The 15,665-nt window shown below is 45.5% G+C and overlaps 1 long non-coding RNA gene across 2 annotated transcripts in view; it reads right to left on the reverse strand.

The window, feature by feature from the left end:
- The window catches only part of LOC118089976 (uncharacterized), a 146,165-nt gene that overhangs the window by 99,562 nt on the left and 30,938 nt on the right, over positions 1-15,665 (reverse strand). For both annotated transcript variants that reach the window (XR_004693207.2, XR_009557982.1), the window contains exon 2: positions 2,802-3,195. This is a non-coding gene — a long non-coding RNA (uncharacterized LOC118089976). The remainder of the gene's footprint in view (positions 1-2,801; positions 3,196-15,665) is intronic.

Raw genomic sequence — 15,665 nt, forward strand, 5'->3', positions numbered from 1 at the left:
AATGGAAACGCTGCTTAGAATCATAAAAACATAGAGTTGGAAGAGACCACAAGGGCCATCCAGTCCAACCCCCTGCCAAGCAGGAAACACCATCAAAGCATTCTTGACATATGCCTGTCAAGCCTCCGCTTAAAGACCTCCAAAGAAGGAGACTCCACCACACTCCTTGGTAGCAAATTCCAATGCCGAACAGCTCTTACTGTCAGGAAGTTCTTCCTAATGTTTAGGTGGAATCTTCTTTCTTGTAGTTTGAATCCATTGCTCCGCGTCCGCTTCTCTGGAGCAGCAGAAAACAACCTTCCTCTATGACATCCTTTTATATAATTGAACATGGCTATCATATCACCCCTTAACCTTCTCTTCTCCAGGCTAAACGTACCCAGTTCCCTAAGCCGTTCCTCATAAGGCATTGTTTCCAGGCCTTTGACCATTTTGGTTGCCCTCTTTGGTTGATATATTTTAACATATCATATCACCCCTTAACCTTCTCTTATTTGCCTTTGCCTGCTTTGCCTGCAGAACTTCGCTTGTGGAACACAGGATACAACCCACAGTTTGTTATACCTTACTATACTGGTTACAGGTAGGTAGCCGTGTTGGTCTGGATCGAAGTAAAATAAAAAAATTCCTTCAGTAGCACCTTAAAGACCAACTAAGTTTTTATTTTGGTATGAGCTTTCGTGTGCATGCACACTTCTTCAGATACTATACTGTATTAGCACATGCTTTCAAAGAAGCCGATTCCATCTATTTGCTGCGAACCACCATCATGCTAAGCTTGCTTAGTCAGATCTGAGCCTCACAAAGGTCAACGGACTCCCCAGGAAGCTTGCATCAGATTGCAGCCCTAAGGAGAATCTGGGAGCTTCCACAAAACTTGCAATTTTCGTGCTTGCCTGTGCTGGGTACCGGCAAAACTCCACCTTCGCTCCAAGCAAGCTATTGCTATTAATCACCACAGCATTTCTGGCTCCTGCCAACATTCCCTCCCCCCGTGCAATACTGACCTCAGCATGCACCAAGCTTCCTATAGCACTCCCGTAATCCTAAAAAAAAAGGATCAATCATGCATCTCTGAAATCAGCAAAGGCGAAGAGTGCTCAGAATAATTCAGCCTCTTGCTGTCCACAACAAGCTATGTTCATCACAGGGAACAGCAACAAAAAAACAACACCTCTGTGGCAGAAACTCTCAAGCACACATAAAAACCCCAGAAAGCATACGGTCCCCGCAAGTGTGATCACGGTATCGTAAGAGAATAAGGCAGCCAAGCATCATAAACAGCACGTTTTGCTGTATTAGAAGGGAAATTTCTGCAGGCCTGTACATGACAACACAGGAGCTTGGTCCGCACTTCATTTTAAGCCATAGTTAAATTTAGCTGTGGCTTGCAAGTGAGAGTGCAGGGCTAAAGTCGCAGGAGCTTTTGCTTCTCCCTCGCTCCTGCCACACTGCCAGGAGCTAAACTATGGTTTGCATTAGTGGCACACCCAAATCCAGGCTCATGGTTTGTTTCTCCCCAAACAACCCACAAGCCCTAAATGGCCTCGGTCCAGTATACCTGAAGGAGCGTCTCCACCTCCATCATTCTGCCCGGACACTGAGGTCCAGCATCGAGGGCCTTCTGGCGGTTCCCTCGTTGCGAGATGCCAAGTTACAGGGAACTAGGCAGAGGGCCTTCTCGGTGGTGGCGCCTGCCCTGTGGAACGCCCTCCCAACAGATGTCAAAAAGGAAAACAACTACAGTAGTACCTCTACTTACGAATTTAATGCATTCCAAACACACATTTGTAAGTCGGAAAAAAAATGTAAGTCGAAGCAACCCTATCTAAAAATTTGTAAGTAGAAAAAATCCTATCTAAACCACATCCAAGATGGCGGACGGAGCTCCATTTGTAAGTAGAAAAATTCGTAAGTAGAGTTATTTGTAAGTAGAGGTACCACTGTACCAGACTTTTGGAAGACATCTGAAGGCAGCCCTGTTCAGGGAGGCTTTTAATGTTTAATAGATTATTGTGTTTTATTTTTCTGTTGGAAGCCGCCCAGAGTGGCTGGGGAAACCCAGCCAGATGGGCGGTGTATAAATAATAAATTATTATTATATTATTACCGTGTTTCTCATATTATAAGACACGTCTTATATTTATTTTTTCCTCAAAAAAACACACTATGGCTTATTTTCAAGGGATGTCTTATTTTTTTCCTCCTCCTGCTGCTGCTGCGCCTATCACTATGTCTTATTTTTGGGGTATGGCTTATATTCCTTGAATGCTTAAAAATCCTGCTATGGCTTATTTTATGGGTATGTCTTAAAATATGAGAAACAGGGTATTATAAGCAGCAATCCAAGAACAAACGTTTGCGAACACTCTTGGTTTGTCTGGAGAGAAACTGACTGAACCAAGGTCCTGACGCAACACTAAGGCTAGCCATGGTTTAGCTATTGGGGGGGGAGAGAGAGAGAGAGAGAGAGCGCAAAGCTCTGTTAGCTTGCTTGGCAGCAACTCAAGCCTTCCAGAGCTGGTCCTCGACCGTAAATAAAATCATATCATATCACTCAAGCCTTCTCAGGTGAAAACCAATCTAGCAAAAATAATATACATAGAAGAGGAGCAGGGCTGGGTGCGAGGAAGCATGTTTTCTCATGTTCAACTCCTTTCACTGTGCTGAAAAGATCAGGAGTGATATGTCCATGCTTGGGGGGGGGGGTGTTACAGAGAAAGAAAGAGAGAGAGAATGAATTAACCGCAAACTTTGAGAAACTTAGAATTGATTTGTATATCAGGTAATCACAGACATACCTGGGTAGCATACTTGACCCAATGGGAAACTGTAGAGCAGGGAGTCTCATGTTCAGAATATTGGCGGGGCTTTCCCCCCAGCATCCACACACATTTTTTAAAAAAATTAACCAAAAAAAAATATGCATATTCCATTGATAGCAGGGGATATAATCCATCTTCAGCAATGTTATCTTGGTATGAACATCCAGAATGAGGGGAGGGGGGGCACAGGAACAGCCAAAATCTTTCGTCCCTCCCCACGCACATATTTCGTCCGCAGCTGGCATTCTCCGGAGTCTTTGGGTAGCTCAAGAAAGTCCCACGGCCTTGGGAGTCCTTGAACGGAAGGAACAAGATGTTGGAAAGGCTGCTGCTGCTTCTATTGGATCGCTCCAGAAATCAAGACTGAGACCTTGGAAGAGGAAACAAAACAAGGAGAAACTGTTACATGGAAGCAGACAGGGAGCATGAGACAGGGAGCTGGGGGTGGGAGAGTGGACTGGAAATTGTTCCATTTGCATGATAAATGTAAACTTTCCCTTTTCCTTGCAAATGGTTGTCAGAAAGGGGTGGGGGGGAGAGAGAAAGAAGCCTGATCTCTCAGGAAGCAGTGACCAAAAGCATCTCGCTTGGAAGGTAAGGTCAGTTCAAGGACAAAGGGCCTCCCTTGTCTGAGACAACCATCAAAAATTAGGTGGGGAGAGAGAAAAGGAGAGGAAGAGGAATCCAGGGCTGCAAAGGAGGAATTTAGCAAACACCGTTGGCCTTCTTTCATTAGATTCAAATGAAGCATACAGGTATTGCCCCCCCACACACACACCCCAATAAATTTGGGGCAGATTTAAATGGAAAGCCGGGCATGTGCAAAGTTTAAACGAGGTCTCTTTGCTGGTGTTTAGAGCACCAGCACTCCAGGGATCCAGAGCCCTGTTGGCACTACGTACAGTGGTACCTCAGGTTAAGAACTTAATTAGTTCTGGAGGTCCGTTCTTAACCTGAAACTGTTCTTAGCCTGAGGTACCACTTTAGCTAATGGGGCCTCCCGCTGCTGCCGCACCACCACCGCACGATTTCTGTTCTCATCCTGAAGCAAAGTTCTTAAACCGAGGTACTATTTCTGGTTTAACGGAGTCTGTAACCTGAAGCGCCTTTAACCTGCAGCGTCAGTAACCTGAGGTACCACTGTACCATGTTGGCAGCCTGGTACAGCCTGGTTTTTAGGAGATGCCACCGGCGGCATGGAAAAACGACACAGTAGAGCAGAGTTTTCCAAACTGCGTCTCGCAACACATTAGCGTGTCGCCAACAGTGTGTAGGTGTGTCGCACGAACGCTCCCTCCTGCCGGGGCTGGGAAAAGGTTAGTTTAACCTCCAGTTAGCTAGCAAAATGGAATTACTGTGTCGCGAAATGGTGCATGTCTAAAAATGGGTGTCCCCGACACGAAAAGTTTGGACAGCTCTGCAGCAGAGTTTCCGCGCAACCGCCCCCGAGCCATGTTGCATCGGAGCCCGATGGGAGTGGTTGGTTAAGCACTTGCAGAACCATGCAGCTAGAAATTTCGCAACCAGCACGGGTCCAATTGCAAGCCATGTGGAGGTCTCTGGATGCCAGGTTGGCGACTGGTAAGCAGAAGAGCTTATTCATTGCATTTATATTCCACCTTTTTCTCCAAGGAGATCATGGTTGGTTCACCCCGCTCCTCAGTTAATTCCTACAACGACCCTGAAAGGTTTTTTAAAAATGTCCAGTGGCACCTTAGAGATCAACTAAGTTTGTTCTTGGTATAAGCACACCATATGCACATGAAAGCTTATACCAAGAACAAACTTAAAGGTAAAGGTAAAGGGACCCCTGACCATTAGGTCTAGTCACGGACGACTCTGGGTTTCTGGCACTCATCTCGCTTTACTGGCTGAGGGAGCTGACATACAGCTTCTGGGTCATGTGGCCAGCATGACTAAGCCGCTTCTGGCGAACCAGAGCAGTGCACGGAAACACCATTTACCTTCCCGCCGGAGCGGTACCTATTTACTAACTTGCATTTTGACATGCTTTCGAACTGCTAGGTTGTCAGGAGCAAGGACTGAACAACGGGAGCTCACCCCGTTGCAGGGATTTGAACTGCCGACCTTCTGATCGGCAAGCCCTAGGCTCTGTGGTTTAACCCACAGCGCCACCCACGTCCCTTAAGAACAAACTTAGTTGGTCTCTAAGGTGCTACTGGACAACTTTTTATTTAGTCATACCTCGGTTTAAGTACACCTCGGTTTGAGTATTTTCAGTTTAAGTACTTCGCGGACCTGTCTGGAACAGATTAATCCACTTTCCATTACTTTCAATGGGAAAGTTCGCTTCAGGTTAAGTACGCTTCAGTTTAAGTACAGACTTCCGGAACCAATTGTGTTTGTAAACCGAGGTACCACTGTATTTCGACTATGTCAGACCAACACAGCTACCTACCTGAACCTGAAAGATAGGTGAAGAGGCTGTGACTGACTCCAAGGTCACCCTGTGAACTCCACTATCCCACATCGCTCAACTTCGCTATTAGGGGAAGCAATGGCCCAACTCACAGAGGCAATATTGTCTCCGCCCCCACACAAGGTGACTGTAAACTGAGCTCCTCCTGAGCCTTACCCCCCCCCCCGTAAAACAGGGCAATGCTGTCCAACTTACAGGCGCTGCCACAATTTAAGACCTCCAAAAAGTCCACAGAAACTTTTAGGTCCAGGACAAGTGACAGAAAGAACCTCTTCACCAACTCCCAAATAAACTTGTGGAACTCACAGCCACTTGACGTGGAGGGAGATCGCGAGCCGGCATGGTCTGTTGGTTTAAGGATCAGACCAATCCACAGGCAATGGATTCTATCAATGAGACCAAACAGAACTTCCAGGTTCAGAGACGGAATATCTCCAAATGCCGACTTGCGAGCCTAAATGATGCCGCGTTCGTGTCCTCTTGGGAAACGAAACTGTGGGCTGGATGGAGCTTGTCCTATTCTGCCAGGACTCTTTCTTAAATTCTTTTTAAAAAACTTTTATTATTTAACCTTGAAACCATAATGAAAAGATACCGGTTATGGCTGAAACCAATGCACAAGTCTTCCTAATTGGGAAGGATGTGTGAGGTGGATGTGGCAAACACGAAGCATTCCACAGTGAATAGGGTTTATCGTTGGAGGCCGTCCAAACACTGCCTTTGTGTGTGCGGTTAAGGCGGCTGTGTTTGTACAAGCAAGTCAAGGGAGGGGAGGGAAAGGGATTTATTTTGCGGTACCCAAGCGCTGTTGTCACTCCCAAACGCAACGCACGCGTCTTCCTCAGCAATTCATCAGAATGTGCCGGCTACGTGGGAAGAAAAGAGGAGCTCCCACTCTTGCGAGAAACTTAAAATGCAATTTTTAATCTTAGGCACCTGCATTGCGATGGCACCAGGGCCGGATTTGGCCTAAGCTACTGAAGGTAATGGGGCCGTTTATATGTCCAGCTGTCCTCAAATTGTCACTGTTTTTTTCTTTTTTGTGTTGAATATATGCTACATGGTCATTTATGGACCTAATGGGTTTCTAAAGCCATTTGCACATAACAAAATATGTATTTTATCCAAGTAATTGTTGAAATGAAATACAATTAAGAAGAAGCATATTAATTTTGTTGTCTTTGTCCATGGAGTTTTCTTGGCAGGGATACTGGAGTGGCTTGCCAGTTCCTTCTCCAGGTGGATCATGTTTAGTCAAAATTCTCCACTATGACCTGTCCATCTTGGGTGGCCCTGCATGGCATAGCTCATGGCTTCTCTGAGTTACTCAAGCCCCTTCGCCACAACAAGGCATTGATCCATGAAGGGACATCACCTTGCTGACAAAGGTCCGTATAGTTAAAGCTATGGTTTTCCCAGTAGTGATGTATAGAAGTGAGAGCTGGACCATAAAGAAGGCTGATCGCCGAAGAATTGATGCTTTTGAATTATGGTGCTGGAGGGGACTCTTGAGAGTCCCATGGACTGCAAGAAGATCAAACCTATCCATTCTGAAGGAAATCAGCCCCGAGTGCTCACTGGAAGGACAGATCCTGAAGCTGAGGCTCCAATACTTTGGCCACCTCATGAGAAGAGAAGACTCCCTGGAGAAGACCCTGATGTTGGGAAAGATTGAGGGCACAAGGAGAAGGGGACGACAGAGGACGAGATGGTTGGACAGTGTTCTCGAGGCTACAAACATGAGTTTGACCAAACTGCGGGAGGCAGTGGAAGACAGGAGTGCCTGGCGTGCTATGGTCCATGGGGTCACAAAGAGTCGGACACGACTAAACAAGAACAACATATTAATTGGGGGGGCAAGAAGAGTGGGGCCCTAAGCTATATAGCTTGATTAGCTTATATGTAAATCTGGCACGGTGCAATGCCACAGGGACATCTGTGATGCATTGATGATTTTTTGAAGCCTGGAGATGGCCACAAGAGTCCATCTTCCTGTTCTCACCATGGCCGAGCAGATTCTCACGGCAAGCCCAAAAGGAGCCATAAACTAATTAAAGTGCCTCCAGGCTTGTTTAACTAGATAAAAAGAGTTGCTGCAACTTACTTCTTATAACTCTTACGTTCAGTGTTGGAGGAAGCAGAAGAGAGACCTTATCTCCCCAAGATAAGCCACTGAACCCGCAAAAACAAACAACGCCACCTCTGAGCCCCCCCCCACCGCACCCACTTGAAAGGTTCTTGGCATAATTGCATCACCGTGATTATGGTCTGAGATAGCAGACACAGGCATGAGCTCCCTGTCATTTATTTTCATTTAGGTCAGCTATCTGGCAGGCGAGAGACCACCTTTAACGTTTGCATTTTGGAAAGGGGGTGGCAGATAACTTCAACAAAGGACGAGCAAGACAAGAGCAGAGCTTAAAACAATTGAAGCAAAGTTTTGGTTTACACCAGGGGTGGCCAATTCCCAAAAGACTGCTATCTACTTACAGAATTAAAAAGTGGCAGTGATCTACCCCCGTTTTTGGGGGTTCAAGTCAAAGTTGTTGAGCTTTGTTTCGGGAGGAAGCAAGCCCCAATTTTAAGGGTTTTGGGGGAGAAGGAGGAACAGACACTGACCAACAGATTGCTGGGGAAACAAACAGCCTCACTGAGAAAACTCTGCCCTCCATTCTGCAGATCGTGCAACAATGGAGGGGCGGAGCGATGAGGTGGGACTGGATTCAATATTACCAACACTAAGGAAAGGAACCCAGCAATCAACTGCGATCTACCAAAACCTCCCAGGGATCTACCAGTAGATTGCAATCGACCTGTTGGACATCCCTGGTTTACACAAAGCACTTTCGGTGGGTAAGAAGGACCCAGTAGTTGGTCCGTCTAGCACCCTGCTCTAGAATCACAGAATTGTAGAGTTGCAAGGGACCACGAATGTCTAGCCCAAACCTCTGCAATGCAGGAATCTTTTGCTCAACATGGGGCTCAAACCCACAACCCAGAGATTAAGAGTCTCGTGCTCTACCCACCAAGCCATCTCTAGCCTTGTAGTTTTCTGCAACTGTTATTCAGAAGCACCATGCTTCTGACAGAGGATGCATAACATAGCTACTAGGCTCTGATGGTCTTATCCCCCCACAAAATTTGCCTAATCCTCGTCTGAACATGAGAAGAACCTGCTGGATTCGGCCAATGGCCAATCTAGTCCAGCATCCTGTTCTCACATGAACATGAATTTGTCCTCTTTTGAAGACATCCAAGTTGGTGGCCATCACTAATTCCTGCGGGAGGGAGTTCCAAAGTTTAACTGGGTGCTACTTTTGTTTATCTGTCCTGAATCTCCCAACACCCAGCTTCATCAGATGTCCGCGATGTCCAGCATTATGAGATGGGGAAGAATTATCTATCCAGTTTCTCAACACCATACATATTATTATATGCTTCTTATCATCTTACTCCTTCCTTGCCTTTTTTCAAAACTAAAAAAAAAAAAACCTCCAAATATTCCAACCTTTCCTCATAAGCTAAAGCCGCTTGCAGAAGAGCAGGGATTTGAACCTGGTCTAAACCCATAACTCTAGTCAGTGTGGTCTACCGGTTAGAGCTCTGGACTAGAACTTGCGAGTCCAGGGTTCAAATCCTTGCTCAGGCCTAAAGCTCACTTTGGGCCTGTCACTGTCGTTCAGCCTAACCTGCCTCACGGGGTTGTTATGAGAGGCAGACAACCCCATAGGCCTTTTGAGGAAAAGTGGGGTACAGATAGTATTCAAACAATAATGAAACAATATATGAGATAGGGAAAGATACAGGAAACTGAATGCAGATTTCCAAAAAACAGCAAGGAGAGACAAGAGGGTCTTCTTAAATGAGCAATGCAAAGAAATAGAGGAAAACAATAGAATGGGGAAAACCAGAGATCTGTTCAAGAAAATTGGAGATATGAAAGGAACATTTCGTACAAAGATTACCATAATAAAGGACAAAAGTGGTAAGGACCTAACAGAAGCAGAAGACATCAAGAAGAGGTGGCAAGAATACACAGAGGAATTATACCAGAAAGATATGGAGGTCTCGTACACCCCAGGTAGTGTGGTTGCTGACCTTGAGCCAGACATCTTGGAGAGTGAAGTCAAATGGGCCTTAGAAAGCACTGCTAATAACAAGGCCAGTGGAAGTGATGATATTCCAGCTGAACTATTTAAAATTTTAAAAGATGATGCTGTTAAGGTGCTACACCCAATATGCCAGCAAGTTTGGAAAACTCAGCAATGGCCAGAGGATTGGAGAAGATCAGTCTACATCCCAATTCCAAAGAAGGGCAGTGCCAAAGAATGCTCCAACTACCGCACAATTGCGCTCATTTCACACGCTAGCAAGGTTATGCTTAAAATTCTACAAGGCAGGCTTAGGCAGTATGTGGACCGAGAACTCCCAGAAGTGCAAGCTGGATTTCGAAAGGGCAGAGGAACCAGAGACCAAATAGCAAACATGCGCTGGATTATGGAGAAAGCTAGAGAGTTCCAGAGAAACGTCTACTTCTGCTTCATTGACTATGCAAAAGCCTTTGACTGTGTCGACCACAGCAAACTATGGCAAGTTCTTAAAGAAATGGGAGTGCCTGATCACCTCATCTGTCTCCTGAGAAATCTCTATGTGGAACAAGAAGCTACAGTTAGAACTGGATATGGAACAACTGATTGGTTCAAAATTGGGAAAGGAGTACGACAAGGTTGTATATTGTCTCCCTGCTTATTTAACTTATATGCAGAATTCATCATGCGAAAGGCTGGACTAGATTAATCCCAAGCCGGAATTAAGATTGCTGGAAGAAATATCAACAACCTCAGATATGCAGATGACACAACCTTGATGGCAGAAAGCGAGGAGGAATTAAAGAACCTTTTAATGAGGGTGAAAGAGGAGAGCGCAAAATATGGTCTGAAACTCAACATCAAAAAAACCAAGATCATGGCCACTGGTCCCATCACCTCCTGGCAAATAGAAGGGGAAGAAATGGAGGCAGTGAGAGATTTTACTTTCTTGGGCTCCTTGATCACTGCAGATGGTGACAGCAGTCACGAAATTAAAAGACGCCTGCTTCTTGGGAGAAAAGCAATGACAAACCTAGACAGCATCTTAAAAAGCAGAGACATCACCTTGCCGACAAAGGTCCGTATAGTTAAAGCTATGGTTTTCCCAGTAGTGATGTATGGAAGTGAGAGCTGGACCATAAAGAAGGCTGATCGCCGAAGAATTGATGCTTTTGAATTATGGTGCTGGAGGAGACTCTTGAGAGTCCCATGGACTGCTAGAAGATCAAACCTATCCATTCTTAAGGAAATCAGCCCTGAGTGCTCCCTGGAAGGACAGATCCTGAAGCTGAGGCTCCAATACTTTGGCCACCTCATGAGAAGAGAATACTCCCTGGAGAAGACCCTGATGTTTGGAAAGATTGAGGGCACTAGGAGAAGGGGACGACAGAGGACAAGATGGTTGGACAGTGTTCTCGAAGCTACGAACATGAGTTTGACCAAACTGCGGGAGGCAGTGCAAGACAGGAGTGCCTGGCGTGCTATGGTCCATGGGGTCACGAAGAGTCGGACACGACTAAACAAACAAACATATGACCTTTCAAACTGGGGTGGAGGGTGTTGTTTTGTTTGCTACTAAGTTATGCATCATTGTGTTTTTATACAGTATACCGCCCCGCGATCCTCTTGTGAAGGGGCAGTATAAAAATTTAATAAATGATTGTAATTATGATAATACAGTCATACCTCTAGATACGAATGCTGCGGGTTGCACCGAACCTGGAAGTAACTGAACAGGTTACTTCCGGGTTTGGCAATTCGCGCATGCGCAGACGCGCCGAATGACGTCACACATATGCGCAGATTCGGCGCTTCAGGTTTAGTAGTACTCTGGTTGTGTACGGGGCTCCGGAACGGATCCCGTTCACATCCAGAGGTACCACTGTAACTATTCTTTGCAAGCGGCAATCATTTTGCCCAGGGGTTCCCTTCCCCCTTCCCCCTCCAGTGCACCGGCAGTGTGCACATAAGCCCCCATACTCTCCCCACACACAAACCTTCTTCTGGGTCCAAAACTAAGCATGCATCAATCGGGCATGCACAATAGGCTCCCCCACAGCTCCCCCCCCCTTCACGCCAAACTGAACCACTGCAATCACCACTCAGATGTTACCATTTACTGCAGGGGTTATTTGCAATCGGAAGCTCCAGCACAGCTTGCTTTCACATAAAAAGGGAGCCTGGCTGGCTTTCCACCATCCCCCCAAAAAAACATTTGCATTTCAAACCCCAGGAAAAAAAAACTGACTTGACAATCCCAGCCCTAAATGCATAGACAGAGACACACACCTGAGTGTTGGCTAACTTTAAGTCAAGCTATTTTCTCACAAACAAAGCGAAATTGGCTGCTAATTGTGAAACAGCTCAACTGCATCTCTGCCTTGCTTATGTGTCCCTTCCCATGGGCTAATGGTCTTTCAATCAAGGGTGGGTGGGGGGGACAATCAAAGAGATTAGAGAAAGATGAGCATCCCTTAAGGCTCTGGGTATTATGTCCTGGCTAAGTGCTGCATCCATCACAAGATCTGCCCCCATCCCAAGATTCCAGCAAGGCAAAATATATTCCCCATGGGTGGACTAGTCGTCCACTGGTCCACAGAGGTTTTGCTTTTGCTTTTTAACTTGCTTACAGGGCTTAATTGCATTTAAAAAGGAGAAAAGGAGCCAGTGAATGAGAGCAAACTCAATTTACGAGCCTGATGCAGACAGAGCCAACTGAATTTAGAAGCAATTTGACAACTGGAGGTCAGTAGTAGATTGCCCCGCTCAAAAAACCAGACGGACAGCCAGCCAATTCCCACGCTGCTGGCTTTAATTACGAACGGAAAAGAGCTTACAAACCAAGATCTAAGAATGTAAGGAGGGAGGGAGGCCCTGCTGGACCCTGGACCAAAGGCCCCATCAACTCCACCGTCCAGTTTAGCACGGTGACCAATAGCTTGGGAATAAGCTCCCTTGAGAGGTGGTGGACTCTCCTTCCTTGTAGGTTTTTAAAGATGAGATTGGATGACCATCCGTCTTGGATGCTTTAGCTCAGATTCCTGCCTTGCAGGGGGTTGGACTAGATCAGGCATAGGCAAACGCGCGGCCCTCCAAATGTTTTGGGACTACAACTCCCATCACCCCTAACAGGACCAGTAGTCAGGAATGATGGGAATTGTAGTCCCAAAACATCTGGAGGTCTTAGCTAGCAAGATGATGCGAAATGTAGTCCAGTTTGGGTCTGGATAGTTGATAAAGGAACTACACAACTTTTAGAAGACATCTGAAGGCAGCCCTGTATCGGCAAGTTTTTGTTGTTGTTGTTGTTTTGTTTTTGATGCTTGTTGTTTAATGTTTTTATATATGCTGGGGAAACCCAGCCAGATGGGTGGGGTATAAATAATAAAAATTGTTGTTGGTGGTGGTGTTATCCTCAGGGTCCCACAAGCAGAATGCGGGCACAATCGTCCTCTCCAGCTGTTGTCAACTGCCCTTAGAGGAAAAGTTGCAGCACTTTGGGGTTTTTATCTTAGAGAAAATGTAATTAAGAGGTGACACGAGAGACGTTCATAATAGAGAAAGTGGACAGAGAAAAGTGAGGACAGCATGTTATTCTTAGGAGGAGAACCACCTGAAAATGATTTACAGATGGTATTTAACGCTGAGAAGGTTTGCTAAGACTGAATAAGACTGAATCAGATAAGTGCTGGAGAGGCAAAGAGGTGGTGGGAACGTTCTTTCATACGCGGTGACTTGCAAATGGGTAAGAGGATTGGGAAATGATCCATAATGAATTGGGATAAAAATGTTTAAAAGTACTTTCCAAAAAACCCAGAGTCCTTTCTGTTGGGGATAATTCAGACTGAAATTTCCAGGTGTCAAAAAAGGTTATTTATTTATGCTACTACTGCGGCTCATGTTTCGTTAGCCCCAAAATGGAAAATGAGTGAGGTCCCAAACAAAGAAGAATGGCAACTCAAGTGGACAGAATATGCACAACTGGCAGGCTTAACATAGAGAACAAGCATCCCCAAACGTCGGCCCTCCAGATGTTTTGGCCCACAACTCCCATGATCCCTAGCTAACAGGACCAGTGGTCAGGGATGATGGGAACTGTAGTCCAAAACATCTGGAGGGCCGACGTTTGGGGATGCCTGATATAGAATAAGAGAACAAGAAGAACATACGTTTAAAACGTTTATTGAATACAGTATTACCTTGGTTTACAACCGTAATCCATTCCAGAGGTCCATTTGTAAACCAAAACAGGTTGTAACCCAAGGCACGCTTTCACCAATGGGGCCTCCCAAAAAAATGTGTTTGTAATCAAAAAAAAAAATTGGGTTGTAATCCAAAAATAGGTTGCAAACCGGGACACGCACTTCCACGTTTGTAATCCAAAACTAATGCAAACCAAGACGTATGCAAACCAAGGTACGACTGTATATGGGGAAATAACTGTGTACAGCTGAAAACGCTGGCAGCATTAAGATAAATTCAGCAGTGTAAACAAGTTTTGATGGATGCAATGATGGAATACTGATTGGTATAGTTTTTGTAAAATATGCAGGGATTTACGATATGCAAAATGAACCACGGAAAGAGAAGAAGGGAAGTCATTGGTATCTTAAGGATGTAAAGTGAGTATTTTAAATTGCAAAACAGAAAAATTAATAAAATGAGGGCAGGAGGCTGCCCTTGATGGGACAGTGGCCTGATTCTGCCCTTACGTTCCCCCAGCACTTAGTATTCAGAGGCAGGATGCCAGAGCTTTATCCTCCCTGAATTGCAGGATTTAAGTGTCAGCTTAAACTCCCCAACCCACCCAGGACCACCCCGCCCTGCTCCCAAGCCTCGATTTGCAAACTATTTATAAACATCCCTAGTTTTTAAGCAATGCAAATCACCGCCTGTTAAAAGCAAATCAAGAGCTATCAGGGCCTTTCATGGCAGGGGTTCATCCAGGCAGATCAGATAATGGCAAGAGGACACAGGGTTGCCTTCTCTTTTGTTTCATCATGTTCTGAGCCATCCAGCACAACAGGATTGCATATCTCTTGCGCATACAAGCTCAAGGTGCAAAAAAAAGAGCCTTCAGCCTTTTTAAACTCAAGGAGGATTGGCAATTTAAACAATATGCAGAGTTAGCAGGTCTAACAAAAGTAAGATAAAGGAACAAGGAGATCAAGTATGCAAAGAGGAGTGGGGGAATTTTGTGGGGAATTTGGAAAATAACTGGAAACAAGTCAAAAAAACGCTAGCGGGATTAAGGTAAATTAAACAGTATAATATATAATAAAGGAGAGGAAATAAGGGGAGAAAGTGAACCAAATGTAATAATATATGCAGGAACGGTGGGGAAAATCAAAGGAACCAGGGAAAGTGAAGAAGGGAAGTCATCGAATGTTCAATTATAAAGAAAGATATTAATGGTGGAAATGTATATATCTCTGAATGTGAATGTGATTTTGGAAATGGTAATAATGAAAGAAAATAAATAAATAAACCTGCCACTATAAGGATTCTCCGAGTTAAGCCAAAGAATAGTCTGTTGCGGCATGGTTCACAAGTTCGGGCTCATCCACACTAATTTTCCTCCCCACTTTTCCAGTCTAAACCACAGAGCCTACCTAGGGCTTGCCGATCGGAAACTCAGCGGTTTGAATCCCCGCGACCGGGTGAGCTCCCATTGCTTGGTCCCAGCTCCTGCCAACCTAGCAGTTCAAAAGCACAACAAAGTGCAAGTAGATAAATAAATGTGGTGGGAAGGTAAACAGCATTTCCATGTGCTGCTCTGGTTCGCCAGACGCGGCTTTGTCATGCTGGCCATATGACCCGGAAGCTGTACGCCGGCTCCCTCGGCCAATATAGCGAGATGAGCGCCGCAACCCCAGAGTCGTTTGCAACTGGACCTAATGGTCAGGGACCCCTTTACCTTTTTACACTAATTTTCCTCCCCGCTTTTCCAGTCTGTGTCTGAGCGCCTTTTTTTGCCCGCTTTTTAATGCTCCTTCCTTGGAGGTTTTTTTAAGCTGAGGTTGGATGGCCATCTGTCATGAATGCTTTAGTTGATAAGCCTGCATTGCAGGGGGTTGGACTAGATGACCCTTGGTTGCCCCTTCCAACTCTAAGATTCTGTGATTAAGGATGATGGGAGCTGCAGTCCCCAGAAGTATCTGAAGGACACAGCATTGACAATGCTTGGATCATATCCTACAGGTGAGACACACCTTCAGGTACAAATCATTCATTTCTGCAATTTGCTGCCGCACAACCCAAGCAAGCCTCGTTTGAATAATGAAGCGCTACTTCAAAGGACAAGCTTCCCAG

This window comes from Zootoca vivipara, chromosome 8 (genome assembly GCF_963506605.1).
Source record: "Zootoca vivipara chromosome 8, rZooViv1.1, whole genome shotgun sequence".
Taxonomy (NCBI): Eukaryota; Metazoa; Chordata; class Lepidosauria; order Squamata; family Lacertidae; genus Zootoca; species Zootoca vivipara.